Source organism: Colletes gigas, unplaced genomic scaffold (genome assembly GCF_013123115.1).
Source record: "Colletes gigas isolate AHSC1104 unplaced genomic scaffold, ASM1312311v1 Colletes_gigas_Sc00029, whole genome shotgun sequence".
In the NCBI taxonomy this organism is placed as follows: domain Eukaryota; kingdom Metazoa; phylum Arthropoda; class Insecta; order Hymenoptera; family Colletidae; genus Colletes; species Colletes gigas.
The window spans coordinates 886,505-909,285 of NW_025106658.1; the positions used below are offsets into that span (position 1 = coordinate 886,505).

Sequence of the window (22,781 nt, forward strand, 5' to 3'; positions counted from 1 at the left end):
ACTAGGGTTTTATTAATTATTGAACCACCGTTAGAAGCGCTGAACCTTCCCCTTCAAAATGGCTTTTGGTTTTTGTCGATCGGACTTTCCGTTTTCGAGATATCGTAATTTAAATGAAAGGGTGATTTTTCAATTTCTCCAGTCTCCGCCTTAGAGAAGGCTATTAACGCGTATTAAAAATAGTTAAACTTTGGACGCGTGCAGTTCCGAAACTACTAGGGTTTTATTAATTATTCAACCACCGTTAGAAGCGGTGAACCTTCCCCTTCAAAATGGCTTTTGGTTTTTGTCGATCGGACTTTCCGTTTTCGAGATATCGTAATTTAAATGAAAGGGTGATTTTTCAATTTCTCCAGTCTCCGCCTTAGAAAAGGCTATTAACGCGTATTAAAAATAGTTAAACTTTGGACGCGTGCAGTTCCGAAACTACTATGGTTTTATTAATTATTAAGGTTTTGTTAGAGGCGGTGAACCTTCCCCTTTAAGACGGTTTTTGGTTTTTGTCGATCGGACTTTCCGTTTTCGAGATATCGTAATTTATGTAGAAGCTAATTTTTCTCATTCGACTATCTCTGTCTCCGTCTGACGCGTCTGGCCTCTCTCTCGCGCGCACGTGACTGAGTGACGTAATACTACGAGCACGTGCAAGACGTAGTGAAAGTTCATTGACCTCGCGATGTAAACAAACGCTTCGACCCACGCGACTTGAAACTAAAATCGCTATATCTCCGGAACTAATTACGCTATCGACTCGCACATACGCTCATTTTAAAGGGCATTTCATCCCCTATCTGATGACTGTAAAAACTATTACAATTTATTTCATCTTCTATGTTTATTTTGCAATTTACTTTGACGCGATTGACTTGAAACTAAAATCGCTATATCTCCGGAACTAATAAAGCTAACCACTCCCACAAACGCTCATTTTAAAGGGCATTTCATCCCCTATCTGATGACCATATCACCTACTATAATTTTTGCTATCTTCTATTTTTATTTTAACATTTACTTTGACTCTACATACCCTAAGAAGTTTCAACAATTTCTACTGATCGTACGATTAATGTACGATAAAACTGCACCATAAATTACTTATTTAATCGAAAATTAATTTAAATTTAAATACAAAATGCTTGTTAGTTGCTAAATAGTTCTCTCTAGAGCTAACCACGATATCGATTTTGAACAAAATTCATTTCCCAGGCCGTTTTATCTTCTCTATCCCATGAAAATTGAAGACCCCTCCCATAATAGAATTTTTGCACAGAATACAAGATTTAAATGATTAGATTCAGATTTTCAAGAACTCGTACAAATTTTCTGTTAGCTCCTTTTATGTTTATATATTCAAATTCTTAGTAAATTATTGAATTCCTAACTAAGTGTTGCTTTCTTTTCTATTTGCTAAATAATCTTCACGAACTTTGTAGAATCCAATAATGAGAAAAAGCCAGAGTGTAAAATAAATCCTGAAGGTTTCTCCATATCCATAAAAATAACGAGATCATTCGAGGTAGTCGAAGGTGAACAATCGAGGTAACGCGTGTACTCGAAAAATAAATAAATAAATACTAAATTAACGACGCGATGCACGTTATAGGATGGTGGTTTCGTCGCAGGTTGCACGGGTACGCAATCCACGGAGCGTTCTCGTCGATAATTACGCCGCGAGATGAGTTCCCGGGGAGCAGAGACCAGGAAAAACAAACGTGTGGCTAGCCAAGGATACTTCAAAGTCCCCGGGGAGATCGCTTTGACCACGCTACCCGCCGTTTATCCCCCTTTTTCCCCCTCGTGCCTTCTATTCTTCGCGGTTTCCGACGATACGCGGGGGGGGGGAACGCGTTTTCTTCCTCGAAATCAAATGAATTTCGCTCCGTCGAAGATTTCCAGGAACGATGTTTATCTAGCTAGCTTTCAAACGTGTTTGAGGAAACGAGGAGCTCTTGGTACCATCCTAGGATGAGCAAACTTCGAGCATCGTGCTCCGCGATGCAGTTCGAAGCTGCATCTTGCCCGCTGTAAAACACCCAGCGCCACTTTTCGATAGTTCCTCGAGGATCGACATAACTGGGGGTAGTTATTTGCGTTCGAGGCCTCTTTTTATTACTTCCAAGACTTCGGTTTAATTCACATACTATTTTTTTATACACATGTTCCACTTGCTTGCAGAAAAAGAAAACTTAAAAAACCTTCAAAAAAAACTAAAATATTATAAATTCATTGGAAATTTTATTTTATCACTCTTTTGACTGGTAACAGTCAAATTTAAAATATAATAATGGTTTAAGAAACGTTTACTTTTTTTTTAAAGAGGTCCTCATTTATTAGGTTAAAGTAAAACTTGTAAAAACTTAGATTGCTATATTTTCTTCGATATTTCTTTACGGACACGTGTTGCTTTGGAATTCAGGCATATAAACGCTAGTCTAGATTCTTTAATATTGCTATGTTGCATAAAAATGATATTTTGTTAGTTTTTCCAATTTCGTCGACCTTTCCATACCGATATTCGATCCAGAAACGACGATGTTTCCTTATTGCGTTGATTCAAAGTTTGAAACGAAAGGAGTTCACCCAAGCGATCGCGACTGTTTTTAAAGGTTCGTCAAAACGCGTCGTCGAGGCGAAAAATAATGGACAGATCCTTAGGCGAGGACAGCATCGCGAATCGTACGGAGAAAAACGAATATATTAGCCTGTCTGGCCGTTCGTTGACCATTATTCCCGTTCCCTTTGATTTTTCGTGCCGTTCGCCGGGGCTCTGCCAGTCCGCGGTCGCTTCATCACGTTTTTATGACGGTATAATTCAGGGGGCAATATAATATCTGTGGGCCCTGGCCGGTGGCACCAACAGAAGTGAGTCCTTCTCTCTGGCTCTGCGGTCATCGTCCAAAAAAAAGGCAATAAATCGGAAAGGACGGAAGCAGAGAAAGAGAGAGAGAGAGAGAGTTCGTGGAATTTTTTGAGCCCATTTCATAAATTCATGATAGATGAGAACAGAGTGAAATTTGGCAACGGAAGAGCCGGAGTTTCTCTAGTTTTTATCTTCCGAGATTTCAATGAAACTTTGTATTTAACTTCCACACTGATCAAAATGATTTTGACTCATTGGAATGCAATTGCAATTGCTATCTTCGATTGTAAGGTTCAGACACTTGTCAAAGGCTAAAAGAGTAAATTGTTCGGGTAGTCCCCAGCCCTACTGACATTCATTCGGTGCTCTCAACTGGACAGAGAGTGACGACAACGGTCAGAAACTTCGTTCTTGAACATTAGCCGCATCGTCCACGGGGCATCAATCACGCGGAATCGCACGCAATCGGGCAGAAACGGACGTCGCGACGTCGCTTTGTCATTTCTTAACCCGCCCGGAACTTTTCACGGAACAAATTCGAGTTGATTGCATGGATCAAGCGGAGGGGTAACGCATGCTGCCACCAACGAGCAATTTTCTGCATCGTCACTTCGGTTTCCGATCCGACGACGCCGTAACATCTTCATCGTCCCTCGACTTTTCCTTTCTCGCGAAAATCTCACCCACGATGGACAATCGACTCTCCATTGTCACCAAAGATTAATTAAAATGCACCTAAAGGAGCTTGCGAATCGAGAAAATACCGACTTCTTTCAAGAAACGTTCATTCTTTCCTAAAAATACATCGTCTCTATATTTATGAAAGTAATTAAATTATTTTCAAATTATACGTCGTGTGGGCAGATTAATTTGTAATTTGATAGAAGGCAAATTTTAATTTCCATCGATTAAGAATTTAATCCAACGATTCATCGATGTGGTTAACATTGTTATACAGTGTGTTTTACAAATAAAACTAAGAGTAAAATGTGATATATCAAAAAATCCATAAATGCTTTGTTAAGAAATTATAATAGAAATATGAAATTTAACATTATTATACAGTGTGTTTTACAAATAAAATTAAGACTAAAATGTAATGTAAAAAAAAATCCATAAATGCTTTGTTAAGAAATTATAATAGAAATATGAAATTTAACATTATTATACAGTGTGTTTCACAAATAAAACTAAGATAAAAAAATCCATAAATGCTATGTTAAGGAATTATAATAAAAATATGAAATGTGATGATTTTTTATTTACTAAAATTTTGTTTGAAGCGAGCAACTGCTAGTTGAGGGACGAATAAATATTTTTAGAATTATGTGGATAACTTAAAACATTCTTTTTTATCAGAGTCTAGTTTCTCTGATCTTTCTCTGATATTTCTCATTTATCTTAAATGCTAGAAATATTCTTTCTTGGATAAGTTTTTGTTGTCATGAAAGTTTGAACTATTGTTCAAGTTTATATTAAATTGCAAGGAAACTCACGAAATTGAATGCAAAAGATTTTTATTTTAATGTCTTGAGGTTCAATCGAGTTTCACGGTTCATATTTTCGTTATAACTTCTTAACATTTATGAATTTTTTGTTGTATTAAATTTTAGTCCTAACATGGAACATCCTCTATTTTGACGAGCTTGTATCAAGGATATAAAACCTACAAAACCAACGTCTGGTTCAGCTTGCCAAGTTTTCCATTCGATTGAATTTTATTTCCCCGGGTTGTTGAAATAGTCTTCCCCCGTGAAAAAATCCTTCCAGCGAGCATAAACTCGAGGGGACGGTAATCCGGCAGGAGAGGAGAAGGTAGAGAGCGAAGGACAACGGGATCCCAGGAAGCTGGTTGTCGCGGAAGGGAGCGACGTTGCAGAAAATTGCAGAGGGCGTCGTGACCGCCGGTAGCGCGAATCGCAGACGATCGACCCTTTTAGTCGTTCTCCACGTAATCGTGGCTAATTTGTTCCGCGACGACCACAGGGAACCGGCCCTCCGCCGGTAATCTGGTTAACATCCGTGTTAGGATTAAACCATTAGCCTGCCGTGGAAGGAAACGGAAGGAAGAACAACGAGGGAGGCGAAGCTCCTGCACGACCTGCGGTCTTGTACGATTACTTTCCCTCTGTTACGCTATTCCGTAGCGGCGACACCTTGCTCGCTCGTTTCGACCATTTTCTCAGCCTCAACGTTCGTTCCCACGCGCACCTCGCGCTAAACAGACGAAAAAGTTGTGTTGTTTTAGGCAAAATAGGTCCCATTGACAGTCTGTCAAAGGATTTTCTTAGACCAGGAGGGCAGTTTCTTCTTAATCGTTATATTTCTCAATGTTCCACGACGGCAAAGTTCCTGGTACAGTACTGACCACATAAATGACCATGTAGAGCCTCTAGATTTGTCCAGAACTCCTTTCTTTTTCCTAACTCAGACCTAAAACCATCGATACTGCCCTCGACTAAATCCAGAATCTCGTGTTCGCGCTCGTAACAAAGAAAAGAGAGAAAATGTTAGGTCTGAGTTAGGTCTGAGTTAAATCTGGGTTAGGTCTGGGTTAGGTCTGGGTTAAATCTGGGTTAGGTCTGGATTAGATCCAGATTAGATCTGGGTTAGGTCTGGATTAGATCTAGATTAGATCTGGGTTAGGTCTGGATTAGATCTAGATTAGATCTGGGTTAGGTCTGGATTAGATCTAGATTAGATCTGGGTTAGGTCTGGGTTAGAGTCTTCAGGAACTCCGTACAACAAACAGTTATAAAATTTGACTAAATACGATGTCTCTATCTCCTGTCTACCATACAGAGTTCTCCAGGTTCTCAATTTTTTCCCATTGAAAGATAAAAAAAATAAATTATTTGACCATTTATAATAAGCATACATCCATCGATATAATAAAATATAGACCTTGGCCTAAAAAGCGTTTGGTAACGATGTACTCACGAAGGGAATTGCTCCTAGACACTGGGTTAGGTCTGGGTTAGGTCTGGGTTAGGTTGCAGCTGGTAACAACTATATTAAAAACAAATGTACCCTCTTGCAATTTTTGCGCCATGTATTCTTTTCCATTATTATTTTTTAACGAAAGAATTAGAGTCTTTAGGAACTGGGTTAGGTCTGGGTTAGATCTGGGTTAAATCTGGGTTAGATCTGAGTTACATCTGGGTTAGATCTGAGTTAAATCTGGGTTAGAGCCAATAACTATTCCAGCGAATGGATTTCGGTAAACGTTCGCGTCAATATTAATCACCCGGTTGGTTTTCAGCAATTTTCGGATATTTCGTACGGAAGCTACTCGAAAACAGTCATTTCATTTCCACTCAATACGTTTCAGCGGGGAAACCAAACCGAAAATGTATCAAAGCGGTGCCCGGGCTGCATTGAAAGGATCTGCAAAAAGGCAAGAAAGGAGGCATTCGTTTCAACTTTTCGAGAAAATCAATTCCCCCCTCGCGTCCCCGCTGAACCCCCGGCCGAATCAGTTTTCATCAATCGAATCCCCGGCGAGATCGAATCACACGGTGACTGATTCCCCGGGATGCATCGCGTCTGCATCGCGACGCGCACCTGTTCCCGAGCCCATCGAAGTGGCTCGCGTGGATTTTTCTTTTTTTTCTCACCCCCACCCACCCACGCCCACGCCCATTTTGTTTATTTGGTGCGTGCACGCTCAATCAACTGGCTCAAGCTTTTCTATCTCCGCGCGTATTTTTCAGACCGCGAGATTCCCCGGCGCCATGACGTTTTGTTGTTTATTAATGGAAACTGGCGGCGCGCTTGAAAAGAAATCCTCCCTTTTGGAATTCGCGGATGCTCCGCCGGTGCCTCGAGTGGCCCGCTCGGAAGCTTCCTTCCCCAACGTTATCCGCCAAATTAGTTGCAACTTCGGACCACGGACGAGCACTCCTCTTTCAACCATATTTGCATACGCAGTCTTCCGGGTATTAATGCATTGATTAACCGGAATCCTGGAATTCGGGGCGAAATGAAGTAATCGTAGTTTTTTTGCAGAGGAATTTCCTTTTTGGTTCTGCGTTATTTCAAACGTAAACGTGGATATAGTTGATTGTTCGATAGTAACAGTCGCGTGTCTTGCAGAGATAGTGTATTTAATTTTTTAATAGGGTTGTTGAGTTTTTGATGTAAAACATACATTCTTGAGCTAACCCAGACCTAACCCGGACCTAACGTTTTCTCTCTTTTCTTTGTTACGAGCGCGAACACGAGATCCTGGATCCTGGTCAAATAATTTATTTTTGTCTTTCAATGGGGAAAAATTGAGAACCTGAAGAACTTTGTATGGTAGACAGGAGATACAGAAATCAAATTTAGTCAAATTTTATAACTGTTTATTGTACGGAGTTCTTGAAGACTCTAACCCAGACCTAACCCAGATCTAATCCAGATCTAATCCAGACCTAACCCAGATATAACCCAGATCTAACCCAGATCTAATCCAGATTTAACCCAGATCTAACCCAGACCTAACCCAGTTCCTAAAGACTCTGGTTCTTTCGTTAAAAAATAATAATGGAAAAGAATACATGGCGCAAAAATTGCAAGAGGGTACATTTGTTTTTAATATAGTTGTTACCAGCTGCAACCTAACCCAGACCTAACTCAAACCTAACCCAGTGTCTAGGAGCAATTCCCTTCGTGAGTACATCGTTACCAAACGCTTTTTAGGCCAAGGTCTACATTTTATTATATCGATGGATGTATGCTTATTATAAATGGTCAAATAATTTATTTTTTTTATCTTTCAATGGGGAAAAATTGAGAACCTGGAGAACTCTGTATGGTAGACAGGAGATAGAGACATCGTATTTAGTCAAATTTTATAACTGTTTATTGTACAGAGTTCTTGAAGACTCTAACCCAGACCTAACCCAGATCTAATCTAGATCTAATCCAGACCTAACCCAGATCTAATCTAGATCTAATCCAGACCTAACCCAGATCTAATCTAGATCTAATCCAGACCTAACCCAGATCTAACCTAGATCTAATCCAGACCTAACCCAGATCTAATCTAGACCTAACCCAGACCTAACCCAGATCTAATCTAGATCTAATCCAGACCTAACCCAGATCTAACCCAGATCTAATCCAGACCTAACCCAGATCTAAACCAGATCTAACCCAGATTTAACCTTGAAGGTTATTTTATCGCATAACTATTCTCATCTTAGAATCCTCGAATAATAGTTGACCCTTTCGTGCAACATCGAAGGTTCCAACGAAATCATCTTCACCTTTACTCGAAGGATCGGCGGGAGCGTCGAAGCGGGAACTCATCTTCACGGCAGGACGAGCCCAATTACAGCGTCAACTCGTTACCGGATATAATGATATCCGACGAGGAACCAGCCCGCAATTGCCCTTTTTCCCGTGAACCCATCGATTGGAAAATAACTCTCCATTATCCGGGGTGCTCCTGGAAACTCAAGAACATCCACAGTGCCCCGAAAAATGCATCAAAATCACGTTCAACGCGAATATTCTCCGAATTTTTGGCAAATTTCATCTTTTATTCGCCTCTTTGTCGAATTTTTTTCTAGAAAGTGGGTACGAATTCAGGGGTAGGTCTATTCACCAAAAATTATTATAATTGACCCCCGCAACTAAAAATAATTTTTTTATAACGATTTGAAGAATTTTAATTTTCGTCGAACAATTTGACACCTTCCCGAATTTTTTTCTCGAAAATGGGTAGGATTTTGGGGGTATGTGTAATGACCAAAAATGATTGCTATTGACCCTTGCAACTAAAAATAATTTTTTTATAACGATTTGAAAATTTTTAATTTTCGTCGAACAATTTGACACATTCTCGAATTTTTTTCTCGAAAATGGGTAGGATTTTGGAGGTATGTGTAATGACCAAAAATGATTGTAATGGACCTCTACAACTAAAAATAATTTTTTTATAACGATTAGAAAATTTTTTATTTTGTCCAAAAATTTGACACCTTCTCGAATTTTTTTCTCGAAAGTGGATAGGATTTCGAGGATATGTCTATTCACCAAAAATTATTATAATTGACACCCACAACTAAAAATAATTTTTTTATAACGATTTGAAAATTTTTAATTTTCGTCGAACAATTTGACACCTTCTCGAATTTTTTTCTCGAAAATGGGTAGGATTTTGGGGGTATGTGTAATGACCAAAAATGATTGCTATTGACCCTTGCAACTAAAAATAATTTTTTTATAACGATTTGAAAATTTTTAATTTTCGTCGAACAATTTGACACATTCTCGAATTTTTTTCTCGAAAATGGGTAGGATTTTGGAGGTATGTGTAATGACCAAAAATGATTGTAATGGACCTCTACAACTAAAAATAATTTTTTTATAACGATTAGAAAATTTTTTATTTTGTCCAAAAATTTGACACCTTCTCGAATTTTTTTCTCGAAAGTGGATAGGATTTCGAGGATATGTCTATTCACCAAAAATTATTATAATTGACACCCACAACTAAAAATAATTTTTTTATAACGATTTGAAAATTTTTAATTTTCGTCGAACAATTTGACACCTTCTCGAATTTTTTTCTCAAAAATGAGTACGATTTTGGAGGTATGTGTAATGACCAAAAATGATTGTAATGGACCTCTACAACTAAAAATAATTTTTTTATAACCATTTGAAAATTTTTAATTTTGTCGAACAATTTGACACCTTCTCGAATTTTTTTCTCGAAAATGGGTAGGATTTCGAGGATATGTCTATTCACCAGAAATTATTGTAATTGACCCCTGCATCTAAAAATAATTTTTTTATAACGATTTGAAATTTTTTTTTTCGTCGAAAAATTTAGGCACCTTGGTCTGGGTTAGGTCTGGATTAGTTCTGAATTAGGTCTGGGTTAGGTCTGAGTTAGGTCTGGACTAGGTTTGGGTTAGGTTTGGGTTAGGTTTGGGTCAGGTTTGGGTTAGGTCTGGGTTAGGTCTGGATTAGGTCTGGGTTAGGTCTGGGTTAGGTCTGGATTAGGTCTGGGTTAGGTCTGGGTTAGGTCTGGATTAGGTTTGGGTCAAGTCTGGGTTAGGTCTGGGTTAGGTCTAAATTAGGTTTGGGTCAGGTCTGGGTTAGGTCTGGAAGAAAAATTCAGTACTAAAAGGATTAATAATTCAATTCCAAGATTGTGAGCCATTAATCCAAGAAAACTCTGAGCAACAAGGGGAACGAATTCGTCAAGCTAGTCCCACGTGATAGATGGTCAAACGAATCCGTCAGAAATTAGTCAAAAGATACCGTGTCGAGGTTGATCCGTTCCTCGACCATGGAACATTTATCTCCGAGCAAACGCGAGGAATTCGCCAGAATTTCTGCCGGTTGAGAGGACTGTCACGCAGCGACGGGGGCACGTTGAACACGCTATTCAGGCTTGTCGCGCGAGACGTGAGAGCGGCAACACTATGGGAACGCGGCATAAGGACGGCACACGAGATTCCTCGCGTCTTAGACGCACACCGACACCTCGGAGGTGTACAACGGAGGGCTTGGGTACCTATTCCTCGCCTGGATTGACTGCAATGGCTGGACGAGCATCGTCGTAGGTACGAGAGAGACCAAAGAAGCCAAAAGACAAGAAGACCGGAATTCTACACCGACGACCACCCCTCTCGGGCGGTATACTATAATTATGTCTTTGTTTATCGTCGTTGTTCGAGTCGAGCATTGTGCACCTTCGGGCTAATAGCGTGAATTATTCACCCCCCGTCCTCGCGCCGTTCTTATTCTCTAATCTGTGAATGAAAGCTGGGTCCCCCAAAAAGGGTTGCACCGACTCCTCTCTCTCTCTCGTTTCTCTCCTCGTCCCGCTGGAACTCTACTGGGTGTCCCGTTGGAACCTGGAGGATCAAAATCAAGAAACAGAAGCGATCAAAATGAAAGAAAAGTGACTTTAAGCTCGCGACGAAGCTTTAAACGGAAGAGATGCTTTCAAACAGAATTCTGTGTGGTAAACCTCTCTTCGATGGTTTCTTTACGTTACTCAGGATTTATTTCACGTCATGTCAGTTTCTAGAAAGATGGAACTTTTGAAAATTCCTAAAATTTAAATATTCTCAGATACGACAGCAAAGATGAGTCGAAATTTTCGTTTAGACACGAGTTTCGCCCAAAGAACATGTGCACCACCAAACGAAACTATTTCCCTGCTCCCAAGTACGTTTCACCGAGGTTCTCCATTACCTGGCAATTCACGATTTACGGAACACCCTGTATTCGAGCCCCCCCCCTCCATCCTCCGTTCTGTTCGTCTCTTTTGCCGTCTACCATTTCTCCCTTAACTAGCGTCTCATTAAAAGGAATCGCTTCCATTGTGCCAGACCCGTTCGTTCGACGGACAATGCGACTTTGTCGGAAGGTGCATTCGTTTGTGCATCATCGCGCGACTCCAGGGGCTCCGTCCTGGAGCCCAGGCCCCGGAAATGATAATCAGAATCGAAGAAGATGCTTCGCGCGGCGATGTGTGTCGCGCCAGATTGCGGTAATCCTCTGTATCACGCGCTAAGCGAATCCAACGATAGCGAGAACCGTGCACGAGACCGAGATCTTAGCTGACGACGTTAAAATTCGCTGGTTTAGACGGCTCGCGTTCCAGATCCCTGATTAGAACTTCTGGGGAAACGTGGGAAGACAAGAAGCGAGGATAATCTTCGCTCAACGAGAACGCATTAATATTTAACGCTCGTCTTCTCGCATAAAACAGCCTCCTTTCGTTCATTCTACGTTTAATAAAAAAGAACAGTGTCTTTGGGAAATGTTTATTCTAGGAATCGATCTTTATTTAAATCTTCATAGAACGTTTTAACAATTTTTTTCTTCTTGTCTTTTAAACGGAAGCTGAAACTGAAACTGAAGCATTTTTAAAATGATAATTCAAGGAAAAAGTGGAGAGAAATGTGTAAAATATAGCCACTTTTATAGTCGATACAAATAAATTCGACGCCTGGGACTGTCTGGAGTGTCTTTGGGAAATTTTTATTCTATGAATCGATCTTTTTTTAAATCTTCAACGCTGTCTTATTTTTGGATATTCATAGAACGTTTTAACAATTTTTTTCTCCTTTTCTTTTAACCCCTTAACGCTCATATTTTTCGGGTTGACCAAGAATGATCAGTTTTCTTTATTGGATTTGTTTCTAAAAATGCGGTTTTTCTTAATTACAATGTTGTATTTAACGTATAATTTGAAGGAAACAAATACTGTCATCTCTTAAATCGTTGGATTAAACAAATATCGTTTTTCAAAGCTGTCAGACTCGAGCATGAACGTAAAGGGGTTAAACAGGAGCTGAAACTGAAACTGAAGCATTTTTAGAATGATAATTCAAGGAAAAAGTGGAGAAAAATGTGTAAAATATAGCCACTTTTATAGTCGATACAAATAAATTCGACGCCTTGGCTGTATTTTGAATTTTTGAGCTGTTTAAATCTTGCATATCGACTGTCAATCTACGCAGACGATATGTGTGCTGATAATTAGAGTGAACGTCGAAGCGTGATCTCTAGTATGCAGGGATTAGCGATCGTTTGACTAACGCGACGCTGGCGTTGGTGTAACGTAATCAGATCGACGTCAAACTGAATCGACCTCGACGCCTAGTAGAGCTGTTGCCTCGAAAATGAGGTAATAAGCCATGTTTTAAAAAGTATACTAATTATAACATTGTACATCACACTTTTCTTATGATTTGTTAATTCTGAAAACGACTAGAAATTCACCGTTTATAACTCTGTTGTTTTTTGCAATTAATTTTGCCTAATATAAACTTGAATTGTCTCAAATTACACTTTTATATCTACTATAGCTTTTGAGTTGTGTCTTCTGAAATTGTAAAGACTTTTAACAAGAAATCTGAATTGCAACTATGACAACGCTTTAGAATATTACTTGAATTGCACCCAAATTACACTTTTATATCTACTATAGCTTTTGAGTTGTGTCTTCTGAAATTGTAAAGACTTTTAACGAGAAATCTGAATTGCAACTATGACAACGCTTTGGAATATTACTTGAATTGTACCCAAATTACACTTTTATATCTACTATAGCTTTTGAGTTGTGTCTTCTGAAATTGTAAAGACTTTTAACAAGAAATCTGAATTGCAACTATGACAACGCTTTGGAATATTACTTGAATTGCACCCAAATTACATTTTTATATCTACTATAGCTTTTGAGTTGTGTCTTCTGGAATTGTAAAGACTTTTAACAAGAAATCTGAATTGCAACTATGACAACGCTTTAGAATATTACTTGAATTGCACCCAAATTACACTTTTATATCTACTATAGCTTTTGAGTTGTGTCTTCTGAAATTGTAAAGACTTTTAACGAGAAATCTGAATTGCAACTATGACAACGCTTTGGAATATTACTTGAATTGCACCCAAATTACACTTTTATATCTACTATAGCTTTTGAGTTGTGTCTTCTGAAATTGTAAAGACTTTTAACGAGAAATCTGAATTGCAACTATGACAACGCTTTGGAATATTACTTGAATTGCACCCAAATTACATTTTTATATCTACTATAGCTTTTGAGTTGTGTCTTCTGGAATTGTAAAGACTTTTAACAAGAAATCTGAATTGCAACTATGACAACGCTTTGGAATATTACTTGAATTGTCTCAAATTACACTTTTATATCTACTATAGCTTTTGAGTTGTGTCTTCTGAAATTGTAAAGACTTTTAACAAGAAATCTGAATTGCAACTATGACAACGCTTTAGAATATTACTTGAATTGCACCCAAATTACACTTTTATATCTACTATAGCTTTTGAGTTGTGTCTTCTGAAATTGTAAAGACTTTTAACGAGAAATCTGAATTGCAACTATGACAACGCTTTGGAATATTACTTGAATTGCACCCAAATTACACTTTTATATCTACTATAGCTTTTGAGTTGTGTCTTCTGAAATTGTAAAGACTTTTAACGAGAAATCTGAATTGCAACTATGACAACGCTTTAGAATATTACTTGAATTGTCTCAAATTACATTTTTATATCTACTATAGCTTTTGAGTTGTGTCTTCTGAAATTGTAAAGACTTTTAACAAGAAATCTGAATTGCAACTATGACAACGCTTTAGAATATTACTTGAATTGTCTCAAATTACATTTTTATATCTACTATAGCTTTTGAGTTGTGTCTTCTGAAATTGTAAAGACTTTTAACAAGAAATCTGAATTGCAACTATGACAACGCTTTAGAATATTACTTGAATTGTCTCAAATTACATTTTTATATCTACTATAGCTTTTGAGTTGTGTCTTCTGAAATTGTAAAGACTTTTAACAAGAAATCTGAATTGCAACTATGACAACGCTTTGGAATATTACTTGAATTGTACCCAAATTACACTTTTATATCTATTATAGCTCTTTAATTGCATCTTCTGTAATTATAAAGACATTTAACGAAAAGTCTGGATTGCAACGAATTATGACGACGCTTCAGAAATATTTCGAATATAGATTTTATCGTTTGTTTAATTGAAAAATCCTGAGACACATCGTGCATTCACTCGTGCATTTCCCCATTTGCATTCTAAATAACGTAGAAACGCGTGCAGTCGTTTTCCCCGCGATTAATCAACAGTATCGTAATTATATCCGTAAATAAAACGTTTAATGCACGAAATGTAATTTCAAGAAATTCAAGAGTCGTTCGCAGGAGGCAAAGGGCACTGTTCAAGGGCCTCCAACGTGGAACGTTTCGCGTTCTAAACGATTTCGAAATTGCGTCGTTCGACACGCAACACTGTGCAGCAACGACCCACGTGTTCCGGTTTCGGAATCGTTCGAAAATCGCGCGACGTTTCCTCCATTTTGGAATCAACGCGACGTCGTTGAAATGGCCGATCGAGAAACGTCTCCCACGCGCGATTAAACGCGTTTCTGCTATTCTTGGATTCTTGGATGCTCGGACAGCGTGTAATGTAATTATTCTTACGAAAGATGGCGGACACGACGACAGAAATCCGTTTGGAAGACTTTCAGAAATTATATTCGAGAACTGTTTTACAGGAAACGACTAACAACTATTCCAATTGGACAGAATTTCCAAGGAACAGAGATGGTCGAAGAGTGAAGAGAATCGAACGATCGTTTGGTACGATTCGCGTCGAGCCCAGAGCGATCTGTAAGAATTCGCGATTCAAGATGGAGCCCGTACGGCAAAGTGAGATGTATTCCGAACGCGGTTTACCCATTTCGTGAATTATGCGAGTCCACTCGCAAAGCAAATTGCTTCGTTGGGAATGAACGATGTGTACCGGCGGCGCGAACCACGTGCAACTTCGCTCGAACATTTCGAAACCGTGAGCTAGTTTACCGCGGCGAGTTTCCCAGCCATATACGCGACTATATTCGCCGGGATCCAATTACAGAATTAATTATATTTCGCGTATCGTAAAAATGGCATCCTATTTGTCGGGAACGGACTTGAACTGGAACCCCGCGGTTTGCACACGGTTTACCATTACCGCTGCTTTCGCGAAAATGAAGAAAGGAACGTTTTAGAGGGCCGTTCTAACCGACGCCATCGTTAAGAATAGTTGCACCTGAATTTCCAGATGGAACTTTCGAACCTTCAACGTGTATTCTTCGGTACAGAGTACCTTAATTTTCTGGAGCATTTGAACCAACGCGAGAATTGAACTTATAAATTAGTTTTACTGCACAATGTATTATATTCATTATACAGGATGTTCTGCCATCCTGGGAAAGATTTTAATGGAAGATTCTAGGGGCAAAATAAGACGAAAATCGAAAATATAAATTTCTTGACTGAAGCTTCGTTGAACAGTTATTAAAAAATTTTAAATCATTCTGAAAAAATTATTTTTAGTTGTAGGGGTCTATTACAATAATTTTTGGTGAATAGACATACCCCCGAATTCTTAGCCATTTTCGAGAAAAAAATTTGGGAAGGGGTGAAATTTTTCGACAAAATTAAAAATTTTCAAATCGTTATAAAAAAATTATTTTTACTTGTAGGGGTCAATTACAATCATTTTTGGTCATTACACATAACCCCGAAATTCTACCCACTTTCTAGAAAAAAATTCGAGTGGGTGCCTAAATTTGGCAAAATTAAAAATTTTCAAATCGTTCTAAAAAAATTGTTTTCGGTTGCAGAGGTCTATTACAATTATTTTTGGCGAATAGACATACCCCCGAAATCCTACGCACTTTCGAGAAAAAAAATTCTTTACCGAAAATATATATGTCTGACCGTAGCGTTGATATGTTTCACTGAAATTGCAAGCAAATCTTTAAACTGTCATAACTCCTGAACGGATTGGACGATTTTAATGTTTCAAAAAGCAAACGACGCGTATTTTGGCGTAGAATAAGAGGAAATTACAAAAATATTCGAAAAGTTATTCCTTTACACCGCAAATATGGATAAAAACACCTCTTTGACTCTTCTTTTACTTACTTACGAAAGAAAGTAAGAAGATCTCTGGGTCATAGAATCAAGGATCATTTGCATCTCGAAAATCCAGATATTTTATCCAATAAAAATGGAGAAATTGAGCAACAGCACTTTTTCGCTTTGGAAATACGGTCGAAAATCGGGTGGATCGGTCGCTGGAATTTCTGTTCGTTAATTTAAACCGATTCCATCGACTGGATGACCCGTATAAAGGGCAATTCAACGTCTTCGCTTAGATACAGTTCGATACAAATTCATTGTTCGAACGGAACCGATGTGGACAACGATAATAGGTCGGAATAGATTTAGAGGACGACGGTGAGACGGAGAGGTGGACAGAGTGAGAGGGAGAGAGAGAGAGAGAGCAGAGAAAGACGAACGAGCTTTCAAAGGGATAATCGTTCCAGCGGAGTTCCGAAGGGCCTTAATGCAATTGACTCATTATCGCTGGGATCTGGCTCCGCGAACGGAATTATCGCTGATATCCAGTTTACTGCTCTTTGCTAAATTAATTACACGGAAATGGGCGAAGGCGTTCCGACCGAACTTCGCCCCGATGAAGTTTGACGTGCTGGTATCCCGTTCCGGGCGCTGGTGCAACGGAATTCCCGTAATTTCGTCAATTCATTTCACCCCATCGACGATACCCCGCCGTTCGACTTTCACTCGATCCGTAGATCTCATCCTTTTCCTGGTTAATGCTCCTTTAATTGATCGCGGGGGCCACTCTGCACGCCATCGCGATCGTTTTATATTTCGCGAGATGTATGTAATTCGATCTCGCTGGAGTCAGGCCATCGAGCGATATTTCCAAAAAGGGACCCACCAGAATTACAGTTCAAAGCTCCCTTACATTTTAGGGGCAATTTTATTCTACAGAGTGCCCCAATTTAAATTAAAAAAACGAACTGACACGTGTTCATTTTTAGTAGTTAGATTGGGGGGAGTCAACTGTTCTAATCAAAGTTATCTTTTTTTATTATATAAACCCATGTTTCTAATTTCTGAGTCATATTCTACGTGAACAAATGCATAAATTTTGTTTGAAATATTTTCTTGTAAGTTCAATATTTCTTAATATTAAGGTACTTGGCTGATTTTTCATGTTTAATTCACTTGAGAACATCGAAATTTTTACCCTCAACTTCTAGACACTTATTAATTCGTTCAGAAGTAAGTTTGTTTTTTAAATGTCTTGTATGAGCCAGCCTGTATATCAAAAAATGTTCTGAATCGTCTGTGAAAAGGGTGTCTTTTTAATTAATTCAGCAAGAATTAAAAATTTTTAAATCGTTATAAAAAAATTATTTTTAGTTTCAGGGGTCAATTACAATAATTTTTGGTGAACAGACATACCTTCGAATTCCTACCCATTTTCGAGAAAAAAATTCGAGAAGGTGTGAAATTTCTCGACAAAATTAAAAATTTTCAAATCATTCTGAAAAAATTATTTTTAGCTAGGGGGGTTAATTAGAATCATTTTTGGTCAATAGACATACCATCAAAATCCTAACGATTTTCGAGAAAAAAATTCGAGAATGTGTGAAATTTATCGACAAAATTAAAAATTTTCTAATCATTCTGAAAAAATTATTTTTAGCTAGGGGGGTTAATTAGAATCATTTTTAGTCAATAGACATACCATCAAAATCCTAACGATTTTCGAGAAAAAAAAACGAGTAGATGTGAAATTTTCCGACAAAACTAAAAATTTTCAAATCTTTATAAAAAAATTATTCTTAGTTTCAGGGGTCAATTACAATAATTTTTGGTGAACAGACATACCCTCGAATTCCTACCCATTTTCGAGAAAAAAATTCGAGAAGGTGTGAAATTTTTCGACAAACTTAGAAATTTTCAAATCATTCTGAAAAAATTATTTTTAGCTAGGGGGGTTAATTAGAATCATTTTTGGTCAATAGACATACCATCAAAATCCTAACCATTTTCGAGAAAAAAATTCGAGAAGGTGTGAAATTTTTCGACAAAATTCGAAATTTTCAAATCGTTATAAAAAAATTATTTTAGTTTCAGGGGTCAATTACAATCATTTTTGATAAATAGACATACCCCCGAAATCCTACCCATTTTCGAGAAAAAAAATCGAGAAGATGTGAAATTTGTCGACAAAATTGAAAATTTTCAAATAGTTATAAAAAAATTATTTTTAGTTGCACGGGTCAATTACAATCATTTTTGGTGAATAGACATACCCCCAAAATCCTACGCACTTTCGAGAAAAAAAATTCTTTACCGAAAATATTATGTCTGACCATATCATTGATATGTTTCACTGAAATTTCAAGCAAATCTTTAAAATGTCATAACTCTTGAACGGATTGGACGATTTTAATGTTTCAAAAAGCAAACGACGCGTATTTTGACGTAGAATGAGAGGAAATTACAATAATATTCGAAAAGTTATTCCTTTACACCGCAAAATGAGAAAACCCCCATGAAAATGGTTCAATTTTCAAACCAGCCATAACTTCTACAATAGTGAATATATTTCAATGAAACTTTTTTCTAAAGTAGAGCCCATGGGTACCTACAAAAAAGTATTAGACAACTTTTCTGTAGAGCGTCAAATAAAATGACTAAAAATCAAAAATTTCTAAGAGAAATCGACAGGGTGCCTAAATTTTTCGTCGAAAAAACAAAATGTCGAATCGTTCTGGAAAAATTATTTCTAGATTCTGTGGTCAAATACAACCATTTTTGGTAAATACACATACCCCCGAAATCCTACGCACTTTCGAGAAAAAAATTCAGGAAAGTGGACAAATTTTTGGACGAGATTAAAAAATTTCAAATCCTTCTGAAAAAATTATTATTAATTGCAGGGGTCAATTACAATCATTTTTGGTCATTACACATATCCCCGAAATCCTACGCATTTTGATGAAAAAAATTCCTTACCGAAGATCTAACGTGAGGCTAGAAATGTCTTTTTAATTAATTCAACAGGAATTAAAATTCGGAAATATTGAAAAGGGCGCGTTTCCATTCGGATCACCGGCAGAGCTTTTCCTACACCGAAAATGAAATTTCGAACGATCGCGAAATACATTTGATTAATCCGCTCTTTTCCGTGTCATTTTCCGCGGAGGCTCGTTCCACCTTTGTGTCCCCGTTTCCTCCGCGAACCAACGCCAGATTATTGGCTAGGCTCGACGTTATAGAGAACTCATCGATTTCCCTTTGCGATCCACTTTAATTTCCGCCCTTTCTGCGGCGCGTTCTCGCAGAACTTTGACCGTGGCTCGGATGCTCGATGAAAGAATCGCTGGATTTTTCACGAGGGTTCGAAGAATTCAATATGTGAGGGTGAATAAAGCCCCAGCGACGATCGGACGGGACGAAGACAAAGCGGCCACGAGTCGAGTCGAATGTCCGAGTATCAATTTCGCGTTGGAAACTGTAATTAAACTTTATCGCGATTCTCCCTGCGGGAAAAAAGCAAATTATTTCGAGCGTACGTTCATTATGGGACAGATCGCATCTGTTTCCGGGGCGATCGGCTGACTCCGAGATCTTCCTGTCGAGATTACGGGGTTCTCGGTTAAAAACGCGTCCTGTTTGCACGGCGAATCGTCGGTTTCGCCGCGCAGAGGTGCGGAATAACGTTAAAACTCGAGCCACCGGCAGATTAAGTAATCGTTAAATCACTACCAGCGAACGAAATTAATGTTTTCAGGGCCCATGCCAGGCTTCAATTACTGCATCGCGGGATGACGGATAATTTCAGTCGTATCGTATGGTACGGCCCCGAAGATTACGTGTATTACCGGGAGAAGCAGAGGACGAAGATTACTCACCTTTATCCAATTACGCGGATACAGATTCAACGAGGAGAAAGCCGCTTCTCTCGCGAAAATGGCGGACTTACCTCTTCGCTGGTATCTGGTTAGCAATGCTATTCGTCGCTCGAGAATTGACAGAGACGTGTACTTACGGGCAACTCCGGCGAGTGAATTGAATCCGTTTTCAGCGAGCTTTTAGGAAATTGTAATACGACGTAATTTGTACAAGTAGAACTTACCTTGAATTCACCTTCGACATCTTTCACGCGCGTCCATTTAACGAACTACATTCATACATTTTAATGGACAAACAGAATGGATGGGGGTTCATTTTCCTCGATTACAGACGCAACGCAGTTTTTCGAACGAAATTAATATTCAAAGACTTAGATTATTAGGTGTTCAAAATTTTATAAATGGTAAGGGAACGAATAATTAGCGAGTACAAGGTAATAGTGTCTATACTATCGATTCCAATGCCATCGTTTTACTGTATGAAATGTTCTATTTAAGTTGAAATTGTACAAAATCTCGAAGACATGTGATTTGAAAGGAATAAACTGACACGTGTCTTTTAGTATTTCGAGTGGGGAGTGAAATGGAACTACTAGTTTTATGTGGTCGTTTTCGAGGTTACTTCAAGGACATCTTGTCTTCCGTTTATACCTTGTTGCTCAGAGTTTTCTTGGATTAATAGCTCACAATCTTGGAATTGAATTATTAACCCTTTTAGTGCCGAACGACGATACATCGAAATAAAAATTCGAGTAGGTACTGAACTTTTAAAAAAATTCTATTTAGTTACAGGGGTCAATTACAATCATTTTTTATCATTACACATACCCCCGAAATCCTACACATTTTCGAGAAAAAAATTCGAGAAGGTGTCAAATTGTTCGACAAAATTAAAAATTTTCAAATGGTTATAAAAAAATTATTTTTAGTTGCGAGGGTCAATACCAATCATTTTTGGTCATTACACATACGCCCAAAATCCTACCCATTTTCGAGAAAAAAATTCGAGAAGATGTGAAATTTTTGATAAAATTAAAAAATTTCAAATCGATCTGGAAAAATTATTTTTAGTTGCGGGGGTCAATTATAATAATTTTTGGTGAATAGACATAACCTCGAAATCCTATCCACTTTCGAGAAAAAAATTCGAGAATGTGTGAAATTTTTCGACAAAATTAAAAAATTTCAAATCGATCTGGAAAAATTATTTTCGATTGCGGGGGTCAATTACAATAACTTTTGTTGAATAGACCTACCCTTGAATTCCTACTCACTTTCTAGAAAAAAATTCGAGAAGGTGTGAAATTTTTCAACGAGGAAAAAAAATTTCTAATTGTTCTGGAAAAATTATTTTCGGTTGTGGGAGTCAATCGCAATCATTTTTGGTGAATAGACATACCCTCGAAATCCTGCGCGTTTTCGAGAAAAAAATTCAGTACAGGCTCCACTTTAAACGTTAATAATTTTTCAACAAAGCCTCATCATATTCTGAATTGATTATTTATTAAAAAATCATTGAAAATCAAATGCTTATACTTTATGCTACGTGACCTACATAAAACTGTGATCAAACAATGATTATTCTTATGCGTAAATATTGTTTGTAGAAGAGAAACTTGTTTCTATGTTTTCTATCATATTTTATAATTATGTTATTTATATGATTCGCAATAAATATTGAAATGCAATTGCCGTTACTTTATTCTTTCTTTATTTCGTAATATGCTGCTTTTTGAATTTTGTAAATATCATTCTTAGTTTGATTTTTATGAGCTTTTTCTCCAACCATAACAAACTCGTCAAATTGGGTTAAACGTATATTATGGATTTACCATAAAAAAAGACAAGATGACCTTGAAATAACCTTGAAAACGTTATCTAACGTAACCTTGAATAACCTTAAAAGACTAGTAGTGTAATCTAGCTCTCGACTCGAAACACTAAAAGACGTGTGTCAGTTTGATTTTCGAGATTTTTTATAATCTCAACTTAAATGGGACATTCTGTAAAAAATGAAACATTCCAGTCGAATTCAACGATATTTGCATAGAGTAATGATTCTTAAAATGAACATCGTTCCAGGAATGTTCATTTTACGTACAACGTAGGCGAAATTCGACACCAGAACACTCGCTGAGCTCTGAAGATCTCCCAAATTGATAAATACGTTCAATTTACGAATCGAGTTTTCAACATTTTTTACAATCTCAACTTACATTGGACATTCTATAAAAAATGAAACATTCCTGTCGAATTCAACGATATTTGCATACAGTAATGATTCTTAAAATGAACATCGTTCCAAGAATGTTCATTTTACGTACAACGTAGGCGAAATTCGACACCAGAACACTCACTGAGCTTTGAAGGAGATCCCTCAACTTGATAAAAACGTTCAATTTACGAATCGAGTTTTCGAGATTAATTACAATCTTAAATGGGACATTGTACAGAACAATGAAACATTCCTGTCAAATTCAAGTATATTTGCATAGAGTAATGATTCTTAAAATGAACATCGTTCCAAGAATGTTCATTTTACGTACAACATAGGCGAAATTCGACACCAGAACACTCGCTGAGCTCAGAAGATCTCCCAAATTGATAAATACGTTCAATTTACGAATCGAGTTTT

General features: G+C 37.7%; 1 protein-coding gene across 4 annotated transcripts in view; it reads right to left on the reverse strand.

Annotated features, from left to right (window-relative positions):
- LOC122401899 (mannosyl-oligosaccharide 1,2-alpha-mannosidase IA-like) overlaps positions 1-22,781 on the reverse strand; it is a 667,988-nt gene that overhangs the window by 61,118 nt on the left and 584,089 nt on the right. The window lies entirely within an intron of this gene.